This window comes from Arachis hypogaea, chromosome 1, assembly GCF_003086295.3.
Source record: "Arachis hypogaea cultivar Tifrunner chromosome 1, arahy.Tifrunner.gnm2.J5K5, whole genome shotgun sequence".
NCBI classification, from domain to species: Eukaryota; Viridiplantae; Streptophyta; class Magnoliopsida; order Fabales; family Fabaceae; genus Arachis; species Arachis hypogaea.
Genome location: NC_092036.1, coordinates 39,014,068 through 39,039,279, shown reverse-complemented (window position 1 = coordinate 39,039,279; position 25,212 = coordinate 39,014,068). Strand labels below are relative to the sequence as shown.

The 25,212-nt window shown below is 38.5% G+C and overlaps 1 non-coding gene across 1 annotated transcript; it reads left to right on the top strand.

Annotated features, from left to right (window-relative positions):
- Window positions 1–958: 958 nt before the first annotated feature.
- Window positions 959–1,062, top strand: LOC112713204 (small nucleolar RNA R71). The gene has a single exon (XR_003158183.1). It is a non-coding gene; the product is annotated as a small nucleolar RNA R71 (small nucleolar RNA).
- The last annotated feature ends 24,150 nt before the right edge of the window (window positions 1,063–25,212 follow it).

Below are 25,212 nucleotides of genomic sequence, written 5' to 3'. Positions count from 1 at the left end.
GCTCCTAGATATTGAGCAACTTGTTCTCCAGTTACATCTTCATCCTCTTCAGAGGAAGAGTAGTCTTCAGAGCTCATGAATGGCAGAAGGAGGTTTAGTGGAATATCTATGGTCTCTATATGAGCCTCAGATTCCTTTGGGTCCTCAATAGGGAACTCCTTCTTGCTTGAGAAACGTCCCATGAGGTCTTCCTCTTTGGGATTCACGTTCTCTCCTTCCTCTCTAAGTTTGGCCATGTTGATTATATCAATGGCCTTGCACTCCCTTTTTGGATTCTCTTCAGTATTACTTGGGAGAGTGCTAGGAGGAGTTTCAGTGACTTTCTTACTCAGCTGGCCCACTTGTGCCTCCAAATTTCTGATGGAGGACCTTGTTTCACTCATGAAACTTAAAGTGGCCTTGGACAGATCAGAGACTATATTTGCTAAGTTAGAGGTATTTTGCTCAGAATTCTCTGTCTGTTGCTGAGAAGATGATGGAAAAGGCTTGCTATTACTGAGCCTGTTTCTTCCACCATTATTAAAGCCTTTTTGAGGCTTTTGTTGATCCTTCCATGAGAAATTTGGATGATTTCTCCATGATGAATTATAGGTGTTTCCATAAGGTTCACCCATGTAATTTACCTCTGCTATTGTAGGGTTCTCAGGATCATAAGCTTCTTTTTCAGAAGATGCCTCTTTAGTACTGTTGGATGCATTTTGCCATCCATTCAAACTTTGAAAAATCATGTTGACTTGCTGAGTCAACATTTTGTTCTGAGCCAAAATGGCATTCAGAGCATCAATTTCAAGAACTCCCTTCCTCTGAGGCGTTCCATTATTCACGGAATTCCTCTCAGAAGTGTACATGAACTGGTTATTTGCAACCATGTTAATAAGTTCTTGAGCCTCTGCAGGCGTCTTCTTTAGGTGAATGGATCCACCTGCAGAATATATCTATCATGGTCCATTCTGAAAACATGTCAGAAGGACACCTTTTGGTCATCTGCTTGTATCTTTCCCAAGCTTCATAGAAGGATTCACCATCTTTTTGCTTGAAGGTCTGAACATCCACTCTAAGCTTGCTCAGCTTTTGAGGAGGAAAGAACTTAGCCAAGAAGGTCGTGACCAGCTTATCCCAGGAGTCCAGGCTATCCTTAGGTTGTGAGTCCAACCATGTTCTAGCTCTGTCTCTTACAGCAAAAGGGAAAAGCATGAGCCTGTAGACTTCAGGATCTACTCCATTAGTCTTAACAGTCTCACAGATCTGCAAGAACTCAGTTAAAAACTGGTAGGGATCTTCTGATGGAAGTCCATGAAACTTGCAGTTCTGTTGTATTAAAGCAACTAATTGAGGTTTCAGCTCAAAATTGTTTGCTCCAATGGCAGGAATTGAGATGCTTCTTCCATCAAACTTGGACATAGGTGTAGTACAATCACCAAGCATCCTCCTTGCATTATTATTGTTGGGTTCGGCTGCCATATCCTTTTCTTGTTCGAAAATTTCAGTAAGATTGTCTCTGGATTATTGTATTTTAGCTTCTCTTAGTTTCCTCTTCAGAGTCCTTTCAAGTTCCGGATCAGCTTCAACAAGAATGCCTTTTTCCTTGTTTCTGCTCATATGAGAAAGAAGAGAACAGAAAAGAAAGAGGAATCCTCTATGTCACAGTATAGAGATTCCTTTATGTTAGTAGAAGAAGAAAGGGAATAAGAGTGGAAAAGAATGAAGAATCCAAACACAAGGGTAAGGATTGGGGCAGAGATTTGAGATGAAGATAAGTGTTAGTAAATGAATAAAAAAATAGAATAAGATGAGAGAGAGAAGTTTTCGAAAATAATTTTTGAAAAGGAGTTAATGATTTTCGAAAATTAAAAGTGAAATAAAATTAAAATTAAAATTTAAAACAATTAATTAATTAAAAAAATTTTGAAAAGGAAGGAGAAATTTTCGAAAATTAGAGAGGGAAGAATAGTTAGGTGGTTTTGAAAAAGATAAGAAACAAACAAAAAGTCAATTAGTTAGTTGAAAAAGATTTGAAAATCAAATTTGAAAAGATGAGAAGATAAGAAGATATTTTGAAATCAAATTTTTGAAAAAGATAAAATTTTGAAAAAAATATGATAAAAATATATGATTAAAAAGATATGGTTGGAAAAAAATTTAATTTTTAAAATTAAAATTAATTACTTGACTAACAAGAAACTAATAGATAAGATTCTAGAATTTAAAGATTGAACCTTTCTTAACAAGAAAGTAACAAACTTCAAATTTTTTATTCAATCACATTACTTGTTAGTTAAGTTTCGAAAATTTGAAATAAAATAAGAAAAATATTTTTAAATATTTTTAAATTTTCGAAAATCATAAGATAAAAATGAAAAAGATTTGATTTTTGAAAAAGTTTTGAAAAGATAGGATTTTTAAAATTGAAAATTTGACTTGACTTATAAGAAATAGCTAAGTTTTAAAAATTTTTGACTATGTCAACTCAAATTTTCGAAGATTAGGAGTAAAATAAGGAAAAGATATTTTTTATTTTTGAATTTTTAATGATGAGTGAGAAAAACACAATTATGACCCAAAACATGAAAATTTTGGATCAAAACACATTATGCATGCAAGAACACTATGAATGTCAAGATGAACACCAAGAATACTTTGAAGATCATGATGAACATCAAGAACATATTTTTAAAAAAATTTTGATGCAAAGAAAACATGCAAGACACCAAACTTGGAAAATCTTTAATGCTTAGACATTATGAATGCAAAAATGCACATGAGAAACATCATACAACACAAAACAAGAAAATTTAAAGATCAAACAAGAAGACTTACCAAGAACAACTTGAAGATCATGAAGAACACTATGAATGCATGAATTTTTGAAAAATGCAAGAACAAGATGAATATGCAATTGATACCAAACTTAAAACATGGCACAAGACTCAAACAAGAAACACAAAATATTTTTTATTTTTATGATTTTATGAATTTTTTGTATTTTATTTTATTTTTTTTCGAAAACATATAGGAAAAAGGAATTAATGAATTCAAAGTCCTCAATCAAAATTCCAAGAATCATACCAGGTTAGTCTAAAGCTTGATGGCCAACCAAGCTTCAGCATACCATTTTGAAACTCTAGAATTCATTCTTAAAAACACTGAATGATTTTTCGAAAATAGAGGGAGAAAATTTTTTTTTGAAAGATTTTTGAAATTTTTTTTTTAAAATAAATGAAAAGAAAATTACCTAATCTGAGCAACAAGATGAACCGTCAGTTGTCCAAACTCGAACAATCCCCGGCAACGGCGCCAAAAATTTGGTGGGCGAAATTGTGATCTCTAATAATGACTTCAACTTGGTATGTGCGTTTATAACTTAGCACTTTCTTCACAGCCTCGCACAACTAACCAGCAAGTGCACTGGGTCGTCCAAGTAATAAACCTTACATGAGTAAGGGTCGATCCCACAGAGATTGTTGGTATGAAGCAAGCTATGGTCATCTTGTAAATCTCAGTTAGGCGGATAATAAATGGTTATGGAGTTTTCAAATAATAATAATAAATAAATAGAAAATAAAATAGAGATACTTATGTAATTCAATGGTGGGAATTTCAGATAGCCGTATGAAGATGCTATGCTCCTTTTGAATCTCTGCTTTCCTACTGCCTTCTTCCAATCCTTCTTACTCCTTTCCCTGGCAAACTGTATACAGGGCATCACCGTTGTCAATGGCTACATCCCATCTTCTCAGTGAAAATGGTCCAAATGCTCTATCACAGCACGGCTAATCATCTGTCGGTTCTCGATCATGTCGGAATAGAATCCATTGATTCTTTTGCGTTTGTCATCACACCCAACAATCGTGAGTTTGAAGCTCGTCACAGTCATTCAATCCCTGAATCCTACTCGGAATACCACAGACAAGGTTTAGACTTTTCGGATTCTCATGAATACCGCCATCAATCTAGCTTATACCATGAAGATTCTGATCAAGGAATCCAAGAGATATGCACCCAGTCTAAGTTAGAACGGAAGTGGTTGTCAGTCACGCGTTCATAGGTGAGAATGATGATGAGTGTCACGGATCATCACATTCATCATGTTGAAGTGAAACGAATATCTTAGAATAAGAATAAGCGGAATTTAATAGAAAATAGTAGTAATTGCATTAAAACTCAAGGTACAGCAGAGCTCTACACCCTTAATCTATGGTGTGTAGAAACTCCACCGTTGAAAATACATAAGTGATGGTGGTCCAGGCATGGCCAAATGGCCAGCCCCCATGAATTATCAATAGTCTCCTAAGATGAATAATGGGATAAAACCGAGACCAAAGATATCTAATACAATAGTAAAATGTCCTATTTATACTAGACTAGCTACTAGGGTTTACAAAAGTAAGTAATTGATGCAGAAATCCACTTCCGGGGCCCACTTGGTGTGTGCTTGGGCTGAGCTTGAGCTTTACACGTGCAGAGGCTTCTTTTGGAGTTGAACACCAAGTTGTAACGTGTTTTTGGCGTTCAACTCTGGTTCGTGACGTGTTTCTGGCGTTTGACTCTAGAATGCAGCATGGAACTGGCGTTGAGCGCCAGTTTACATCATCTAATCTCGAATAAAGTATGGACTATTATATATTGATGGAAAGCTCTGGATGTTTACTTTCCAACGCCGTTGAGAGCGCGCCATTTGGAGTTCTGTAGCTCCAGAAAATCCATTTCGAGTGCAGGGAGGTCAGAATCCAACAACATCAGCAGTCCTTTGTCAGCCTTTTTATCAGAGTTTTGCTCAGGTCCCTCAATTTCAGCCAGAAATTACCTGAAATCACAGAAAAACACATAAACTCATAGTAAAGTCCAGAAATGTGAATTTAGCATAAAAACTAATGAAAACATCCCTAAAAGTAGCTAGATTCTACTAAAAACTACCTAAAAACAATGCCAAAAAGCGTATAAATTATCCGCTCATCACTTTTCCATACACAAGCTGGTATGGAGAGGTCCCTATAGGAGTCTTGAATACTGTTCTGTATGCCCACAGAGCATCATCCAAGCTTCTTGCCCAATCCCCTTGACGTTAGGATTTTTTGCTAGTAAAGAATTTTATAAAAATAGTCGCGTTGTAAGTATAGCTTCTAAACTAATAGAAAATCCTTTCATACAAACGTTTGGTTGTCACAAGTAATAAACCCAATAAAATTTATAAACCAAAGTATTCAAACCTCGGGTCGTCTTCTCAAGGAATTGTAGGGAGGTGTGTTTTATTATTGGTTATGGAAAACAGTGTTTTGGGTTTTGAAAAGGGTTTTGAACAGGAGAAATAGATTGCAGGAACTAATAACTAAGAAATCTCTTGGCAAGGTATGAAAACTAGAAGTCATATCCTAGTTATCCTTATCAATGGTGATGAGAATCATATTTTTGCTCTCACTAAGTCAACCTCTAACTATGAAGGTCAGTTAAGTGGATAAATTAATTTAACACCTAAAGTCCTAGTCAACTCCTGAGGAAAGACTAGAGTTATAGGAATCTAAATCAATCAGCAAAGATATTAATTATCAATCACGATGAGTTTGACAACTCAAGAGTTACCAATTAATCAACCAAAGCTAATAGTAAATAATCTAAATTATAAACATGGAAAAGCAATCATAAGTCTGAAATACCTCAACGTATATTAATTAAGAAAATCATAACATGAATGGTCCATAAGCCAATTTGGCAACATATAAAATTAACAAATAAGAGAAGTCAAAATAAAGGAATATTGAACCTGATATGAAGATGAGATAATCCTAAAATCAAGAAAAATTCTATGTCCTAAATCTTAATCCTAAGAGAGAGGAGAGAACCTCTCTCTCTAAAAGCTACATCTAAAACTATCTATGAATATCTGTTGTATGAAGTATCCGGTATATCCCGCATGAATGGATAGATTCCTTCATTTATAACCCTTTAATCTGTGTTCTCTGGGCTTGGATTTGGGCCAAAAAGGGCCCAGAAGTTGGCCGACTTCTGCAAATTCTACAGATCGCGCACATCACTCGTCCGCGTGGGTGATAAACCCCAATTTGATGGTTTATCTTGTATTGAATTTAGAGTATTTTGACGACCTTTTCTCACACTTAACCTATGAATTAGCATGGTTTTGTAATCTCTCCCGTATTTGTGCTTAAGTGTAAAAACATGCTTTTTAAGCCTTATTTTGATGAATTCTAATTCCTCTTTGATTCCATAAGATGCCTTGATGTGTTTGCTAGTAATTCCAGGATTGAAATAGGCTAGGCATGGATCAAAGGGAGCAAGGAAGGAAGCATACAAGTGGAGAGAAGCATAAAAAGTCAAAGAAGTGGAATTAGCCATGCACGCGCACGAGCACAAGACGCTCGCGCGCACATTGCAGAATCGGCCAGGGACGCGCACGCGTACCGTGCGTGCACGCGTCACAGTCCGCACATGACTTCATTAAAGCAACACGTGCCTGGCGATTTGGAAGGGTTTCTGAACCCATTTTGGCGCCAATTGCTGATAGAAAGGAATAAAAGGATCAAGGATTGAAGGGGGAAGAGGAGAGTTCATTACCATTAGTCATAGTTTAGTTTAGAGTAGTTTTAGAGAGAGAAGCTCTCACTTTTCTCTAGAATTAGGATTTGGTTTAGGTTAATCTCTCTTCTTAGGTCTAGGTTTAATTCATGCTTTGATTCACTTTTCCTTTATCAATTCTTAATCTTCTCCTCTCCCTCTCTCTAGTTATGTACTTTACTTCTTATAATTCTTCATCTTGTTATGGATAGATTGTTGTTCCTTTGTTTTCTTTCAATAATGCAATTTGAGGTAATTCATGATAATTGTGATTTCCTTGATTGTTGTTGTTAATTCTTTGCAATAATTGTTGTTAGATCTTGTTCTTGTTGTTGATTTACTATGCTTTCCTTTTATGCCTTCCAAGTGTTTGATGAAATGCTTGGTTAGATTTTAGTGTAGGTTTTGTTCCTCTTGGCCTAGGTAGAGTAATTAGTGACTCTTGAGTTATCTAATTCCTTTGTTGATTGATAGTTAGAAGTTGCTAATTGATTTGAATGCCTCTAAAGCTAGTCTTTCCTTTAGGAGTTGATTAGGACTTGAGGAATCAAATTGATTCATCCACTTGACTTTCCTCCATGGTTAGAGGTTAACTAAGTGTGAGCAATGGACAATTTGTCATCACAATTGAGGAGGATAACTAGGATAGGACTTCTAGTTCTCATATCTTGCCAAGAGCTTTGCTAGTTGTTAGTTTATTTTCTTTGCCATTTATATTTCTTGTCCAAAATCTTAAAACCCTAAATATAACTCACAACCAATAACAAGACACTTCAGTACAATTCCTAGGGAGAACGACCCGAGGTCCAATACTTCGGTTTATAAATTTTAGGGGTTTGTACTAGTGACAAACAACTTTTTGCATGAAAGGATTATTGTTTGGTTTAGAAACTATACTTTACAATGAGATTTCATTAGTGAAATTCTAAACCATCAAAAATCCAATCATCAGTGGGTCACGCGGTCGCGTCATTTGGAGTTTTGCTCTTCCACGCGGTCGCGTCAGTAATGCATCCGCGTCAGTTGTGTTTCGCAGGTCACGCGTTCGCGTCATCCATGTGCTCGCATCAATGCTAATTTGTGCAAAGCACGCGTTCGCGTCGTCCATGCGAGCGCGTCACTGTCAGTTTCTCCAAAACTCCAACTTTGTGCTTTCCTTCCATTTTTGTAAGTTTCCTTTCCATCCTTTAAGTCATTCCTGCCCTATAAAACCTGAAAGTACTCAACACACAAATCACGGCATCGAATGGTAATAAAGGATAATTAAATTTTGATTATTTTAAAGCATAGAAAACATGTTTTCTCATATGTCATATCCTAAGCAAGGAATTGCAAAACCATGCAAATTCATATGAATAAGTAGGTGAAGAGTTGATAAAATCATTCAATTTAAGTACAAGATTTATTATAAAATAGTGGTTTATCAACCTCCCCACACTTAAACAATAGCATGTCCTCATGCTAAATTCAAGAGAAAAGAATAAAGGTAAAATGGTGGGATCATATGCAATGCAATCTACTCTAAATGCAACTACCTAAATGAGTCATGCAAATCTAGTTATTATTCACCTATATATAAAGCATACATGTAATCAAATTAATTCATATCTTCAATGAATCATGTATGTACAACTAGGGGCAAATCATATTAAAGCACAATTACAATTGAGTTGAGTTAAGATAGTTCACAACTTGCAAGACAATCAATAATTAAACATGGACATATGAGAATGAGCTATTGAACCCTCACTGGATTTTGTGTTTACTCTCTAGTCACTCAGTGTTTATTTGGGTTAACCGCTCTATTCTTCTTTCCATTCTTACTTTCTATAAATTTGTTCTTCATCTAACCAATCAACAAATATGGAATATAGACATACAAAAATCATGAGGTCTTTTTTAAGGTTGTAATGGGGCCAAGGTAGAGGTAAGGGTATATGTATAAGGCTAAGTAAGCTAATAAGTGAATCCTTGATTAGTCTAAGACCTCACCTAACATATACATATTTTATATAAATCAGAGTTTCTTAACCTATTTGCCCAAATTTTCCCACTTTGTATTGCAAACTCATGCATTAAATTTAACTTTACCCCATGTGCATTGATTTTTCTTATTTTGCGTTTGGGGAATTTTTTTGTATCCCCTTATTTTTTTAATTCACATGGTAATTTTATTATTTTGATTTCACATGAGCATGCTTCCCAAATTTTCAAATAATTTATTCAATTTAAATTCCTACTTTTCTATCATCCCATGTTCCCATAAAATTTTTCACACTTAAGTTTTATACAATATCTATCTTAAGCTAACCAAGGATTCGACTTGGAATTTTTATTTTATTTTTCTGCTTAAGGCTAGTAATGTGGTTATAAAACAGAAGGGGATTAAAAAGGTAGGCTTTATTTGGGATAAGTGAGTTAATAATCAAATATGGCCTCAATCCTATCTTGGTATGTATCTATATTCTATATTGGACATATAGATTAAAGCAAAGTAAAGAACACCAGAAGGAAAAAGAAGGGCAAAACACACAGGAATAAAATTTATGGTTTGAATGCAACCATACAATTAAGCTCAAAACTCACGAGCTGTGTGTTCTCAAGCTCATAAATCATATATCAGTTATGTATGTCATGCAAGCAGAAATTAAGAGTTTTCATTCAACTCAATGTAAATCTTTTAAGGTGCCCCTTAAAATCCTAGTGTTTCTCCTTGAAGAAATGTTGTTAACTAACTAACATGTAATGCTATATATACAAGGTGTGTAGATTGTTTTACTATACTATGGTTCCTAGCTTACTCTTTTTATTTTTCAATCAAATCAGCTATCATATGCTAAAAAAGGGTAAACTATACTAATTAATCCACTTAATATATAACTAGTAAACTAAGATGCAATTTAAGCTAAAATATCCAAGATATATACAGCCCAAAGTGCAGAATGCAAAAGTACAACAAAAATAAAAGAGAGAAAAATGTGCAAATAAAATACAGAAGATGGACAAAATAAGATAAGAGTCTGTAGTGGTTCACCAAAAGAAATAGATGCCAGAGATGGCGACCTCCCCACACTTAAATAATAGCATCGTCCTCGATGCTCACTTAGACTGGGTGTGAAGAAGTGTCATCTCCGGAAGGATGGCCTGCTGGTGTCTTAATGGTAGGCTGAGGGTTTGCAGTCTCTGTGAGGGTAGGAGGAGCGGTCTGCTGAAGCGGGGGCTCTGTCCGTAGAGGAATTTCCGGATCAGCGGTCTGTAGCTGGTGGTGCTCCTCATGGTGTGGTGCAGTGTGCTCGGGTCCTCCCTGCTCAACTTGGGTAGCTGCCTCCTCCTCATGATCGCTCACCTCCTCCTCAGATGTGTCGGAGGGCGTGTCGGGCTCGGAGGGGACGTCGCCACCAGATCGGAACATCAGCTTGAGGTGCTCATAGAGCCGCTTGTGGCGACGCTCAGACCTCTCATAACGTTGCCTGTTGCGACGTTCAGACCTCTCAAAGTGCTGCTGGTGACGGCACTCCATCTGGTCTGAGCGGTCAAAGAGTCGGTGCACCAGAAGGTAGACGGGCTCAGGAGCAGGTGGAGGTGCAGTGGGTGGTGTTGGGCCAGTGGAAGCAGAAGGGGCAGCTGAAGAAGTAGCTGCCTCAGCAGAGTCAGTGAGAAATGGAGGCCAATAGCCGAAATCCTGAAACTTCTGACTGTGAGGGATGATCTTTCTGCAGTCCGCGGCGGGTGGCTTTTCATCAGCAACCTCCCAAGGTACCTCAGCTCGGCGACCCAACTGAGTAATCAGGAATGGAAAGGGGAGGGTGCCTCTAACATGGACTCTGGTCATGTAATGCCAGATGAAGCGGGGTAGATATAAGTCCTTACCCGTCATCACACACCAGATGAGGGTAATCATAGCAGCTGGCACCTCCGTCTCATGAGTGCTCGGCATCACGTAGTTACTCAGAATCTGTTGCCATAGCCGAGCCTCATCATTCAGATATATCAGCCTGATTCCCTTGGGTACCACTGTGCTCTTTTCCTGACACATGGAACAGTAGGATCAAGGGTGATATCCCGTTTCACTACATCCCAATCAAACCTTATGAATCTTATATCCTCCTCAGCTTTCTGGTAACCATCTGGCTGATCTGATTTAGGTGGAAGCTAGAGGATGTCTTCAATTGCTTCCTCAGTGACCAGAACTTGTTTGCCTCTGAGCTGTAATGCATCCAGGGATGATAGAAAGTAGTTACAGTAGAATTCTCTGACACAGGATGAGTTGATCTCAGTTAACTTTCTCTCCAAGAAGAACCAGCCTCTTTGTTTGATCTGATCTGAAGTGTACTGCTTGAGTTCTTTAGAAATTTTGAGAGTCCTTCCAGGTATAGGTTCTTGGATGTGGCAAAAACAGGGTACTTCAGCTCACAGTATTTGTTTGCAAATTTAACCGGGTCAGCCGCAGGTACCAACTGATCAGCTTTTTCCTGCGAGGTAAAGTTCTTCCCCCGCCAGGAATCATCATGTAAGATGCCAAGGATGGAAGCAGAGGATTCGCCTCTTTTTCTTTTTCCAGTGGTTACTTTGTCCTTTCCCCTGCCTTGAGAGTCAGACATCCTGAAAGACAGAATTACCATGATATAATTGAGGAATAGAAGCAGAAAAACAAGTAGGCAAATAGGATAATAGAAATATAAGCATAAAGTGGCAAAAGAGCAAGAGAAGTGAGAACAAGGTAAAATATGTGAGTATTCGGGATTGTGTATAAGGAAAAAGTTTGAAAAGAAAAATGACAATCCAAAATACTTGCTAAATGGAATTCACTTTAAGAAGGAAAAACATTGATCATGCCTTGAGTTAGAAAGTTAAAGTAAATAAAGGAAAACAGAAAGGAGAAGTTGTGAAAGTTAAAATGGTTAGGGTGTAAAAAGGAAGTTAGAAAGTTAAAGAGTGAGTTAGTGAAAAGAAGGTTAATGGTAAGTGGCATGAGAATGGTTTCCTATGTAACAATAAATTCACACATTTAAAGAATAATCCACTCATATTCAAGCAGGGATAACAGGGTATTGATGATGAATCAGATAGATACAGAAGTAGTAAAAATTAAAATCAAATCATCAATAAAGTAATTTGTTAACCAGGAAGCCGAAAGGAATAAGGAAGCAGGCCCGTGCATTCAAGAATTGGTTTGATTGAGTAGTGCAAAATTGTGAAATGCCAAAACCAATTCCTGAATGTAAAAAGGAAACAATTTGCAGAAAATTGGACAGCATTCCGGCTAAAATTGGATGGTCCCGAAAAACAAATAGGAAGAAAATAAAACAGTTCATATGAATGGAAATAAGGCTGCACAAATTACATGAATATGAAAGAGTAGTGTAACAGCAGCATGCAATAGTTAAGAGCAGCATATGAACAGTATGACATCACAGCCAGATTAAAATCGTAGAACAGATAAATAGATAACAAGAACGGTGCAATTATCAGGCCTAAATCCACTAACCACATCCTAGCTACCTAACCACCTAAAATCCACTACAAACATGCATCTCTATCTAGCCTATTCGGAACAAAAATTGGAAAACAAACTGAAGAACTGTAATGAGGAATCGCATTAAGGCAGAACCTGGTGCGTGTACGAATAAGGGATAGGGCAGAGAGAAGGTAGTGGAGATGTGACGGCACCAGGGGAAGCACGGCGGCACAGTGGTGGAGCAGGGGCAGTGGCAGGGGTGTAGGAGGGGTTGAATGGTGGAGGGTTGGGGTATGGTTGAGAAGAGGGGGTGTGGGTTGGGGTGATGGCCGGCGAAGATGGCTGCGGCGGTCCGAGGCTGGCCGCAGTAGGGGCAGTGGTGAAGGAGAGAGGGAGGAGGGAAAAGAAGGAAGAGAGGGGAGGGGTGGGTGTCGCGGTGGGGTCTGGGTGGTGGTAGTGTGGTGGCGGCCTTGGTGGTCAGGGGTGGTTGTTGGTGGTGGTTGGGGGTGATTGAGGGGAGAGAGTTGCAGAGGGGTATGGAGAGGGGGGTTGGGGTTTGGGGACGCGACGGGTTAGGGTTCGCGTGAGTTGGGGTTAGTGATCGCAAATCCACGCGAACGCGTGGAGGACGCGATCGCGTGAGTAGGGTGAAATAGGGTTGACGCGGATACGTGGTCGACGCAATCGCGTGGGTTGGGGGAAAGATGGGTGACGCGGACGTGTGAAACACGCAAATGCATCGCTGGAATTTGTGCTAGACGCACGCTTCTAGCGTCGTTTCAGCGCAACTCTCTGTCTCCTTTTAGGGCGTCGTTTCCAGCCTTACTTTAGCGTGACTCTCTGTTCACTTTCCTTTTCCTTCTAATGCACTTGTGACGCGGACGCGTCAACGACACTGTCGCGTCGCGTGCTTTCTCTCTTTTTTTAATGCAGTATGCAGAATGCAAAATGCAATGAATGTTATGCAAAAATTCCAGGTTCAAACAAAATTCAAAAACAGAGTAGAATGGAGAAAGAACGATCATACCATGGTGGGTTGTCTCCCACCTAGCACTTTTAGTTAAAGTCCTTAAGTTGGACAATTGATGAGCTTCCTGTTATGGTGGCTTGTGCTTGAATTCGTCCAGAAATCTCCACCAGTGTTTGGAATGCCAACAGCCTCCGGGGTCCCAAACAAGGCATGTAAAGCCCTTGAGCAGTTTCAAACAGGTTTCCAGGCTCCCAGGTGTTGAATGTCAGAATAGATTCCAGGATCCCAAACTCTACTTTTACACCCATCTTTGTCTTGATCTACATTTTTCCAATCGGGGGTGAGTAATCTGAATTCTCACTGCAGTGACCAAACAGCTTTCGAGATCCTTTCAATTGAGTTTGACAACAATTCTTGCACCTCATATTGAAGTGTGAAACCTCATTGAATCTTGCATACCAGCGCTGAGTGCGAGTCACTCCCCTTTTTCTCTTAAAGCCGCAAAAAGCTCTAAGCTGGCCATCTATTTCAAGCAAACCATATTCAAGTAGAAAAGTGAAGATAAAGGTCAAGCATTTTACCCACTTGAAGTTTGTGTTGGGTGGTAATGGCCTTGGGATAGGTGTTTCTAGTGGTTCTGCAAGCACTACTCCCTTGTAGTCTTCTGTGAGTTCCTCCACTTCTTTGCAAATTTCTTCCATTTCAACCATGTCTTGATCAAAGTCATCGATATCTTCCTCATCACTTGGGTCATAATTGGGAGGTTGAGAAAAGTCTACCTCTGCATCATCTTCGTATTCACTTAGGGAAGATTCTTCTATCTCAAAGAATTCGCTTGCGGATGCAAGTTCATTACTAGGGGAGCTTGACTTGTGATTTTCATTCTCAAGAAAACTTGCGTCCTAGGTTATTCCGTTCAGTTCCTCATAAGATGCCTGCTTTGGGGGTTGTGCACCATCCTCCTTAGCATCAATTGTAACGTCTTCGACAGAATTCTTCACAACTCTGGATTCTGGCAGAGGTTCGGCATCTCCTAAATCTTCAACCAACTCTTCTTTTTCTATAATGACAGCTTCCTCTACTTGTTCTAGTACGAAGTTATGCTCTATACTATCCACTGCAGTTTCTAGTGTCTCCTTCGTGCTACGTTCTTCATTGGATTCTCCACATGAAGCCATGGGGGTTTGTTGAGTGTCTGAACATTTGGAAGATAATTGATTTATTACTTGGTCCAGTTGATGAAGGGTTGCATGAAATTGGTCTACTGATTCTTCGAAGCGAACCTGTGATTCTTGGCTTGATGGATATGGACATGGTGCACAGGGAGGTGGTGGTTCTTGGGAGTAATTGGATTGGCGTTGGGGCAGATAAGGATCATACAGTGGCAAATGGCGAAAAGAAGCTTGTGAGTGTGGTGGTTCAAAGCTATGTTGAGAGGATGGTCTCTGGGCATAGGGTGGGGCTTGTTGGTAGCTACAAGGGGGTCCACCATATCTATCATCTTGGTATGCATTGTAGAATGGTCCTTGTCCATGATATCTTGGAAGGTGTTGTTCCCTAAAGGGTTGATCATATCCTCTTGGCTCCATCCATCTTTGATTGCTTAGACCTTGATGCATATTCCTGTTATATCTTCCATTCCTTTCAACAAAATTGGAACCAAACTCAAAGCGAGAGGGGTGAGAATTCATAGTAGCTATCAGAAATAAGAAGGGAAAACAAAAACAAATAAACAAGTAAAAGAAAAATATTTACAATAACCAATAATAAGGCACACATTTGCAATTCCCCGGCAACGGCACCATTTTGACGTTAGGATTTTTTTGCTAGTAAAGAATTTTATAAAAATAGTCACGTTATAAGTATAGCTTCTAAACCAACAGAAAATCCTTTCGTACAAACGTTTGGTTGTCACAAGTAACAAACCCAATAAAATTTATAAACCGAAGTATTCAAACCTCGGATCGTCTTCTCAAGGAATTGCAGGGAGATTTGTTTTATTATTGGTTATGGAAAACAGTGTTTTGGGTTTTGAAAAGGGTTTTGAACAGGAGAAATAGATTGCAGGAATTAATAAATTAATAACTAAGAAATCTCTTGGCAAGGTATAAAAACTGGAAGTCCTATCCTAGTTATCCTTATCAATGGTGATGAGAATCATAGTTTTGCTCTCACTAAGTCAACCTCTAACTATGAAGGTCAGTTAAGTGGACAAATTAATTTAACACCTAAAGTTCTAGTCAACTCCTGAGGAAAGACTAGAGTTATAGTAATCTAAATCAATCAGCAAAGATATTAATTATCAATCACGATGAGTTTGACAACTCAAGAGTTACCAATTAATCAACCAAAGCTAATAGTAAATAATCTAAATTATAAACAGGGAAAAGCAATCATAAGTCTGAAATACCTCAATGTATATTAATTAAGAAAATCATAACATAAATGGTCCATAAGCCAATTTGGCAACATATAAAATTAACAAATAAGAGAAGTCAAAATAAAGGAATATTGAACCTGATATGCAGATGAGATAATCCTAAAATCAAGAGAAATTCTATGTCCTAAATCCTAATCCTAAGAGAGAGGAGAGACCCTCTCTCTCTAAAAGCTACATCTAAAACTATCTATGAATATCTGTTGTATGAAGTATCCGGTATATCCCGCATGAATGGATAGATTCCTCCATTTATAACCCTTTAATTTGTGTTCTCTGGGCTTGGATCTAGGCCAAAAAGGGCCCAGAAGTCGCTAGGGCCGACTTCTGTAAATTCTGCAGCTTACGCACGTCACACGTCCGCGGGGTCACGCGGTCGTGTAATTTGGAGTTTTGCTCTTCCACACGGTCACGTCAGTCATGCGTCCGCGTCAGTTTTGTTTCGCACGCCACGCGTTCGCGTCGTCCATGCGCTTGCGTCGATGCTAATTTGTGCAAAGCATGCGTTCCCGTCGTCCATGCAGGCGCGTCACTGCCAGTTTCTCCAAAACTCCAATTTTGTGCTTTTCTTCCATTTTTGTAAGTTTCCTTTCCATCCTTTAAGTCATTCCTACCCTATAAAACCTGAAAGTACTCAACATACAAATCACGACATTGAATGGTAATAAAGGATAATTAAATTTTGATTATTTTAAAGCATAGGAAACATGTTTTCTCATATGTCATATCCTAAGGAAGGAATTGCAAAACCATGCAAATTCATATGAATAAGTAGGTGAAGAGTTGATAAAATCATTCAATTTAAGTACAAGATTTATCATAAAATAATGGTTTATCACCCTTCTACGGTTAATCACAGTTCGTTCCAGGATTATTTTAAGTTCTCTATTATAGACCTCAGTTTGCCCATTTGTCTATGGATGATATGGAGTTGCCCCCCTGTGGCTAACTCCATATCGAACCATAGCAGAGTAAAGCTGTTTATTGCAGAAATGAGCGCCCCCATCACTGATTAGTACTCTAGGGACACCAAATCTGCTGAAGATATGTTTCTGGAGGAATTTTAGCACTGTCTTAGTATCATTAGTGGGTGTTGCAATAGCTTCCACCCATTTGGATACATAATCCACTGCCACCAGAATATAAGTGTTTGAGTATGATGGTAGGAAAGGCCCCATGAAGTCAATACCCCATATATCAAACAACTCAATCTCCAAGATCCTTTGTTGAGGCATGGCATAACTTTGAGGCAGATTGCCAGATCTTTGGCAACTGTCACAAATAAGTACAAACTCTCGGGAGTCTTTATAGAGAGTAGGCCAATAGAAGCCACATTGGAGGACTCTTGTGGCTATTCGCTCACTTCCAAAATGTCCTCCATATTGTGATCCATGGCAATGCCAGAGGATCTTTTGTGCTTCTTCTTTAAGCACACATCTACGGATTACTCCGTTTGCACATCTCTTGAAGAGATATGGTTCATCCCAAAGATAGTACTTTGCATCTGTGATCAATTTTTTTGATTGTTGCCTACTATACTCTTTGGGTATGAATCTCACAGCCTTGTAGTTTGCAATGTCTGCAAACCATGGTACTTCCTGGATGGCAAAGAATTGCTCATCCGGAAAGTTTTCAGAGATCTCAGTAAGAGGGAGGGACGCCCCTTCTACTGGTTCTATTCGGGATAGGTGATCTGCTACTTGGTTCTCTATCCCTTTTCTGTCTCTTATTTCTATATCAAACTCTTGCAGAAGCAACACCCATCTTATGAGTCTGGGTTTTGAATCCTGCTTTGTGAGTAGATATTTAAGAGTAGCATCGTCAGTGTACACAATCACTTTTGATCCTACTAAATAAGATCTGAACTTGTCAATGGCGTAAACCACTACAAGTAACTCTTTTTCTGTGGTTGTGTAGTTCTTCTGTGCGTCATTTAAAACATGACTGGCATAATAAATAATGTGCAGAAGCTTGTCATGCCTTTGTCCCAACACTGCACCAATGGCATGGTCACTGGCATCACACATTAGTTTAAATGGTAATGTCCAGTCTGTTGCAGAGATGACTGGTGCTGTGACCAGCTTAGCTTTCGGAGTCTCAAACGCCTACGACACTCCTTATCAAAGATAAATGGCGTGTCAGCAGCTAGCAGATTACTCAGAGGTTTGGCAATTTTTGAAAAATCTTTTATAAACCTCCTATAGAATCCTGCATGCCCCAGAAAGCTTCTGATTGCCTTAATATTGGCAGGTGGTGGTAATTTTTCAATTACCTCTACCTTAGCTTGATCCACCTCTATTCCCTTGTTCAAAATTTTGTGCCCAAGGACAATTCCTTCAGTCACCATAAAGTGACAATTCTCCCAGTTTAAAACCAGGTTAGTCTCTTGGCACCTCTTTAGAACAAGTGCTAGATGGTCAAGACAGGAGCTGAATGAGTCTCCAAATACTGAAAAATCATCCATGAAGACTTCCAGAAAATTTTTCACCATATCAGAGAAAATAGAGAGCATGCACCTTTGAAAGGTTGCAGGTGCATTGCACAAACCAAATGGCATCCTTCTGTATGCAAATACTCCGGATGGACATGTGAATGTTGTTTTCTCTTGATCTTGGGGATCTACTGCAATTTGATTATAACCTGAATATCCATCCAGGAAGCAGTAGTATTCATGAACTGCTAGTTTTTCTAGCATCTGGGCTATAAATGGTAAAGAAAAATGATCTTTTCTGGTAGCTGTATTGAGCCTTCTGTAATCAATACACATACGCCACCCTGTAACTGTTCTTGTAGAAACCAGTTCATTTTTTTTATTATGAACTACTGTCATGCCACCCTTCTTAGGGATGACTTGGACAGGGCTTACCCAGGGGCTATCAAAGATATGATAAATAATCCCAGCCTCTAGTAATTTAGTGACCTCTTTCTGCACCACCTCCTTCATGGCTGGATTCAGCTGCCTCTGTGGTTGAACCACTGGCTTAGCGTCATCCTCCAATAGGATCTTGTGCATACATCTGGCTAGGCTAATGCCCTTAAGATCACTGATGGACCACCCAAGAGCTGTCTTGTGTGTCCTTAGCACTTGAATTAGTGCTTCCTCTTCCTGTGACTCTAAGGTAGAGCTTATGATTACAGGAAAAGTGTCACCTTCTCCCAGAAATGCATATTTCAGGGATGATGGTAATGGTTTGAGCTCGGGTTTAGGAGGCTTCTCCTCTTCCTGAGGGATTTTTAGAGGTTCTATTATTCTCTCTGGTTCCTCCAGATCAGGCTGAGCATCTTTAAAGATATCTTCTAGCTCTAATTCGAGACTCTCAGTCATATTGACCTCTTTCACCAAAGAGTCAATAATATCAATGCTCATGCAGTCGTTTGTGGTGTCTAGATGCTGCATAGCTTTGACAAGATTCAACTTAAACTCGTCCTCATTGACTCTCAGGGTTAATTCCCCTTTTTGGACGTCAATGAGGGTTCGTCCAGTTGCTAGGAAAGGTCTTCCTAGAATGAGAGTTGCACTCTTGTGCTCCTCCATTTCCAGCACCACAAAGTCAGTGAGAAAGGCAAATGGCCCAACCTTGACAATCATGTCTTCAATCACGCCTGATGGGTATTTAATGGAGCCATCAGCAAGTTGGAGACATATCCGGGTTGGTTTGATTTCTTCAGTTAAACCAAGCTTTCTGATAGTAGATACAGGTATTAGGTTGATACTTGCCCCAAGATCACATAGATCTTGCTTGGTACAAGTACCCTCTAATGTGCATGGTATCATAAAGCTTACAGGATCTTTAAGCTTTTCTGGTAAGCTTTTTAGAATGACTGCACTGCATTCTTCAGTGAGGTAAACTTTTTCAGTTTCTCTACAATCCTTCTTATGACTTAAGATCTCTTTCATGAACTTAGCATAAGAGGGTATTTGCTCAAGTGCCTCTGCAAACAGAATCTTTATTTCAAGAGTCTTGAGATAGTCTGCAAAGCGGGCAAATTGCTTATCCTGTTCCGCTTGGCGGAGTTTCTGAGGATAAGGCATTTTGGCTTTGTATTCATCAACCTTAGTTACTGCAGATTTATTGCCTACAGATGTGGTTTGAGAAGCCTTTTTAGAGGGGTTGCTATCAGCACTTGTATGTGTCTGATCCCTCACTGGCGTTTGAATGCCAGGGTTGGAAGCTAGATTGGCATTGTACGCTAACTCCTTACTTGTTTCTGGCGTTTGAACACCAGAACTGAGCTCCCTTTGGGTGTTTAACGCCAACTCCTTACTTGTTTCTGGCGTTTGAACGTCAGAACTGAGCTTCCTTTGGGCATTTAACGCCAACTCCTTGCCTGTTTCTGGAATTTGAACGCCAGAACTGAGCATGGGTTGGGCGTTTAACGCCAGCTCTCCACCCTTTTCTGGCATTTGAGCGCCAGAATTATTCCTCTCTAGGTTCTTACTATCCTCAGAGGGATTTTGGGTAGCAGTTTGTTCGTTTCTTGGCTTCCTGCTGCCTTGAAGTGAGGTATTTAATGTTTTCCCAATTCTTAATTGAACTGCTTGGCACTCTTCTGTTATTTGTTTTGATAACTGCTGTTCTGTTTGCTTCAACTGCACTTCCATATTCATATTAGCCATTCTTGTGTCTTGCAATATCTCCTTGAATTCGGCTAGCTATTTTGTTAGAAAATCTAATTGCTGATTGAATTCAGTAACTTGTTCTGCAGGACTGAGTTCAGCAGTTACTGTTTTAGCCTCTTCTTTCATGGAAGGTTCACTACTTAGGTACAGATGCTAATTTCTGGCAACTGTATCAATGAGCTCTTGAGCTTCTTCAATTGTCTTTCTCATGTGTATAGATCCACCAGCTGAGTAGTCCAAAGACATCTAAGCTTTCTCTGTAAGCCCATAATAGAAGATGTCTAACTGCACCTACTCTGAAAACATTTCAGATGGGAATTTTCTTAGCATCTCTCTGTATCTCTCCCAGGCATCATAAAGAGATTCATTATCTCCTTGTTTAAAGCCTTGGATGTTCAGCCTTAGCTGTGTCATCCGTTTTGGAGGGAAGTATTGATTCAGGAATTTTTCTGATAGCTGTTTCCATGTCCTTATGCTAGCCTTAGATTGGTTATTTAACCACCTCTTAGCTTGGTCTTTTACAGCAAATGGAAACAGTAATAATCTGTAGACATCCTAATCTACTTCTTTATCATGTACTGTGTCAACAATTTGTAAAAATTGTGCCAGAAACTCTGTAGGTTCTTCCTGTGGAAGACCAGAATACTAGCAACTTTGCTGCACCATGATAATGAGCTGAGGATTCAACTCAAAACTACTGGCTCCGATGGAGGGTATACAGATACTACTCCCATATGAAGCAGTAGTGGGGTTAGCATATGACCCCAAAGACCTTCTGGACTGTTTATTTCCACTTAGGTCCGTGATGGAGAAAGGGAGATGACGTGGATTTATTATATTTATTTTATTATAAAAAAATTTTTCGAAATAATAAAATAAAAACTAAAATAAAAATAAAAAAATAAAAATATTTTATGAATATTTTCGAAAAAGTAAGGAGAGAGAAAGTGGTTAGGATATTTTTGAAAAAGATATGATTTTTAAAAATCTTAAATGGATAAGATTTGAAAAATTTTGAAATTGAAATCTGAATTTTTTATAAAAAAAATTCGAAATAATTGCTTAAAAATAGTTAGAAAAATAATTTTTTGATTTTTTGAATTTTATTATGAAAGAGAAAAACACACAAAAGACACAAGACTTAAAATTTTTAGATCCAATGCTCCTTGTTTTCGAAAATTTTGGAGGAAAAACACCAAGGCACACCAAACTTAAAAATTTTAAGATCAAAACACAAAGAAGACTCAAGAACACCTTGAAGACTCACAAGAACAACAAGAACAAAAGATAGAACACCAAACTTAAAATTTTTAGAAAACCACAATAAAATTTTTGAAAATTAAAGAAAAATTAACAAAAGAACACCAAACTTAAAGTTTGGCACAAGATTAAATCAAAGAAAAATTATTTTTGAAAAAATTTTAAAAGGAAGATGCCCAATTACCAAGAACACAAACACAATGCTCTAGCCAATTGAGCTATAAATGTAACGTGTTTTAAAGAGGTATTTTTAATAAATAAATTTTTTTTGAAAACTGATATTTTGAAAAAGCACAAGAAAAACAAGAAAAGACACAAAACAAGACAAACTAAAGATCAAACAAGGAAAATAGACAAGAACAACTTGCAGGTCAAAGATGAACAAAGAACATGCAATTCGAAAATTGAAAGATAAAGAAAAGCATGCAATTGACACCAAACTTAAAACATGACACTAAACTCACATAAAAACTAAAAATTAATAAAGAAAAATAATATTTTTGAAAAATTTCTGAAAAGAAAATAAAAGACTCTGACCCAAAAGACGAAATTTTCCTAATCTAAGCAACAAGATTCACCGTCAGTTGTTCAAACTCAAACAATCCCTGGCAACGGCGCCAAAAACTTGGTGCACGAAATTGTACATCACACTTTTCACAATTCGTACCACTAACCAACAAGTGTACTGGGTCGTCCAAGTAATACCTTACGTGAGTAAGGGTCGATCCCACGGAGATTGTTGGCTTGAAGCAAGCTATGGTTATCTTGTAACTCTTAGTCAGGATATCAATTATAATTATCGTTTGACTTGCAAATGAACAAGAGAGCATGAATTAAATAATACTTATTATGCAGTGATGGAGAATATGTTGGAATTTTGGAGATGCTTTGTCTTCTGAATCTCTGCTTTTCCCCTGTCTTCTTCTTCACACACGCAAGGTTCCTCCTATGGCAAGCTGTGTGTTGGTGGATCACCGTTGTCAATGGCTACCATCCGTCCTCTCAGTGAAAATCGTTCAGGTGCGCTATCACCGCACGGCTAATCATCTGTCAGTTCTCACTCATGCTGGAATAGGATCCATTGATCCTTTTGCGTCTATCACTACGCCCAACCCTTGTGAGTTTGAAGCTCGTCGCAGTCATTCAATCCTTGAATCCTACTCGGAATACCACAGACAAGGTTTAGACTTTCTGGATTCTCAAGAATGCTGCCAATGGATTCTAGCTTATACCACAAAGATTCTGATTAAGGAATCCAAGAGATACTCATTCAATCGAAGGTAGAACGGAGGTGGTTGTTAGGCACGCGTTCATAGATTGAGAATAGTGATGAGTGTCACGGATCATCACATTCATCATATTGAAGTGCGAATGAACATCTTAGATAAAAAACAAGTGTGTTTGAATAGAAAACAGAAATAATTGCGTTAATTAATCGAGACGCTGCAGAGCTCCTCACCCCCAACAATGGAGTTTAGAGACTCATGCCATCAAAGAGTACAAAGTTTAGATCTAAAAATGTCATGAGGTACAAAATAAGTCTCTAAAAGTTGTTTAAATACTAAACTAGTAACCTAGGTTTACAGAAAATGAGTAAACTAAGATAGATAGTGTAGAAATCCACTTCTGGGGCCCACTTGGTGTGTGCTGGGGCTGAGACTTGAGCTTCTCACGTGCCTGGGCTGTTTCTGGAGTTAAACGTCAGGTTGTAACCTGTTTTGGGCATCTAACTCCAACTGGTAACCTGTTTCTGGCGTTTAACGCCAGAATAGAACATGGAACTGGCGTTAAACGCCAATTTACATCATTTATCTTCGAGAAAAATATAAACTATTATATATTGCTGGAAAGCCCTGGATGTCTACTTTCCAACCCAATTGAGAGCGCACCATTTGGACGTCTGTAGCTCCAAAAAATTTATTCCGAGTGCAGGGAGGTTAGAATCCAACAGCATCAGCAGTCCTTTTTCAGGTTGAATCAGATTTTTGCTCAGCTCCCTCAATTTCAGCAAAAAAATACCTAAAATCACAGAAAAACACACAAACTCATAGTAAAGTCTAGAAATATGAATTTTGCCTAAAAACTAATAAAAATATACTAAAAACTAACTAAAACATACTAAAAACTACATGAAATTACCCCCAAAAAGCGTATAAAATATCCGCTCATCACCCTACAGTCGCGAGTTTGAAGCTCATCACAGTCATCCCTTCCCAGATCCTACTCGGAATACCACAGAAAAGGTTTAGACTTTCCGGATCTCAAGAATGCTGCCAATTGATTCTAGCTTAAACCACGAAGACTCTGATCGCAAGGAATTGAAGGCTCTATTGTCAGGAGAGGCAATCAAACGCATGGACCAGGAATCCAAGAGATACACACTCAAGCTTGTTTTCATGTAGAATGGAAGTGGTTGTCAATCACGCGTTCATGAGTGAGAATGGTGATGAGTGTCACATAATTATCACATTCATCATGTTCTTGAGTTCGAATGAATATCTTAGAATAAGAATAAGCATGAATTGAATAGAAGAACAATAGTACTTTGCATTAATACTCGAGGAACAGTAGAGCTCCACACCTTAATCTATGGTGTGTAGAAACTCCACCATTGAAAATACATAAGTGAAAATAAGGTAGGTATGGCCGTGAGGCCAGACCCCAATGTCTAAGGACTAACAATGACCAAAGATGTTCCCTAAGTCCAAAGATGTGAGTACAATAGTAGAAAGTTCTATTTATACTAAATTAGTTACTAGGGTTACAGAAACGAGTAAATGATGCAGAAATCCACTCTCGGGTCCACTTGGTGTGTGCTTGGGCTGAGCATTAAAGCTTTCACGTGTAGAGGTCTTCCTTGGAGTTAAACACCAGTTTGTAACTTGTTTTTGGTGTTTAACGCGAGAATAGGGCAGAAAGCTGGCGTTAAACGCCAATTTGCGTCATCTAAACTCGGGCAAAGTATAGACTATTATATATTTCTAGAAAGCCCTGTATGTCTACTTTCCAACGCAGTTAAGAGAGTGCCATTTGAACTTCGATAGCTCCAAAAAATCCAGTTCGAGTGCAGGGAGGTCAGAATCCAACAGCATCAGCAGTCCTTTTTCAGCCTCTGAATCAGATTTTTGCCCAAGTCCCTCAATTTCAACCAGAAAATACCTGAAATCACAAAAAAATACACAAACTCATAGTAAAGTCCAGAAAAGTGAATTTTGCTTAAAAACTAATAAAAATATACTAAAAAGTAACTAAATCATACTAAAAACTATGTAAAAACAATGCCAAAAGCGTATAAATTATCCGCTCATTACAACACCAAACTTAAATTGTTGCTTGTCCCCAAGCAACTAAAAATTGAATAGGATAAAAAGAAGAGAATATACAATGAATCTCACAATATCAATGAAACTTAGTCCTAATTAGATGAGCGGGGCTAGTAGCTTTTTGCTTCTGAATAGTTTTGGCATCTCACTTTATCCTTTGAAATTCAAAATGATTGGCATCTATAGGAACTCATAATTTTAGATAGTGTTATTGATTTTTCTAGTTCAGTATGTTGATTCTTGAACACAGCTACTTTATGAGTCTTGGCCATGGCCCTAAGCACTTTGTTTTCCAGTATTACCACCAGATACATAAATGCCACAATCACATAACTGGGTGAACCTTTTCAGATTGTGACTCAGCTTTGCTAAAGTCCCCAGTTAGAGGTGTCCAGGGTTCTTAAGCACACTCTTTTTGCTTTGGGTCATGACTTTAACCACTCAGTCTCAAGCTTTTCACTTGGACCTTCATGACACAAGCACATGGTTAGGGACAGCTTGATTTAGCCGCTTAGGCCTGGATTTTATTTCCTTGGGCCCTCCTATCCATTAATGCTCAAAGCCTTGGATCCTTTT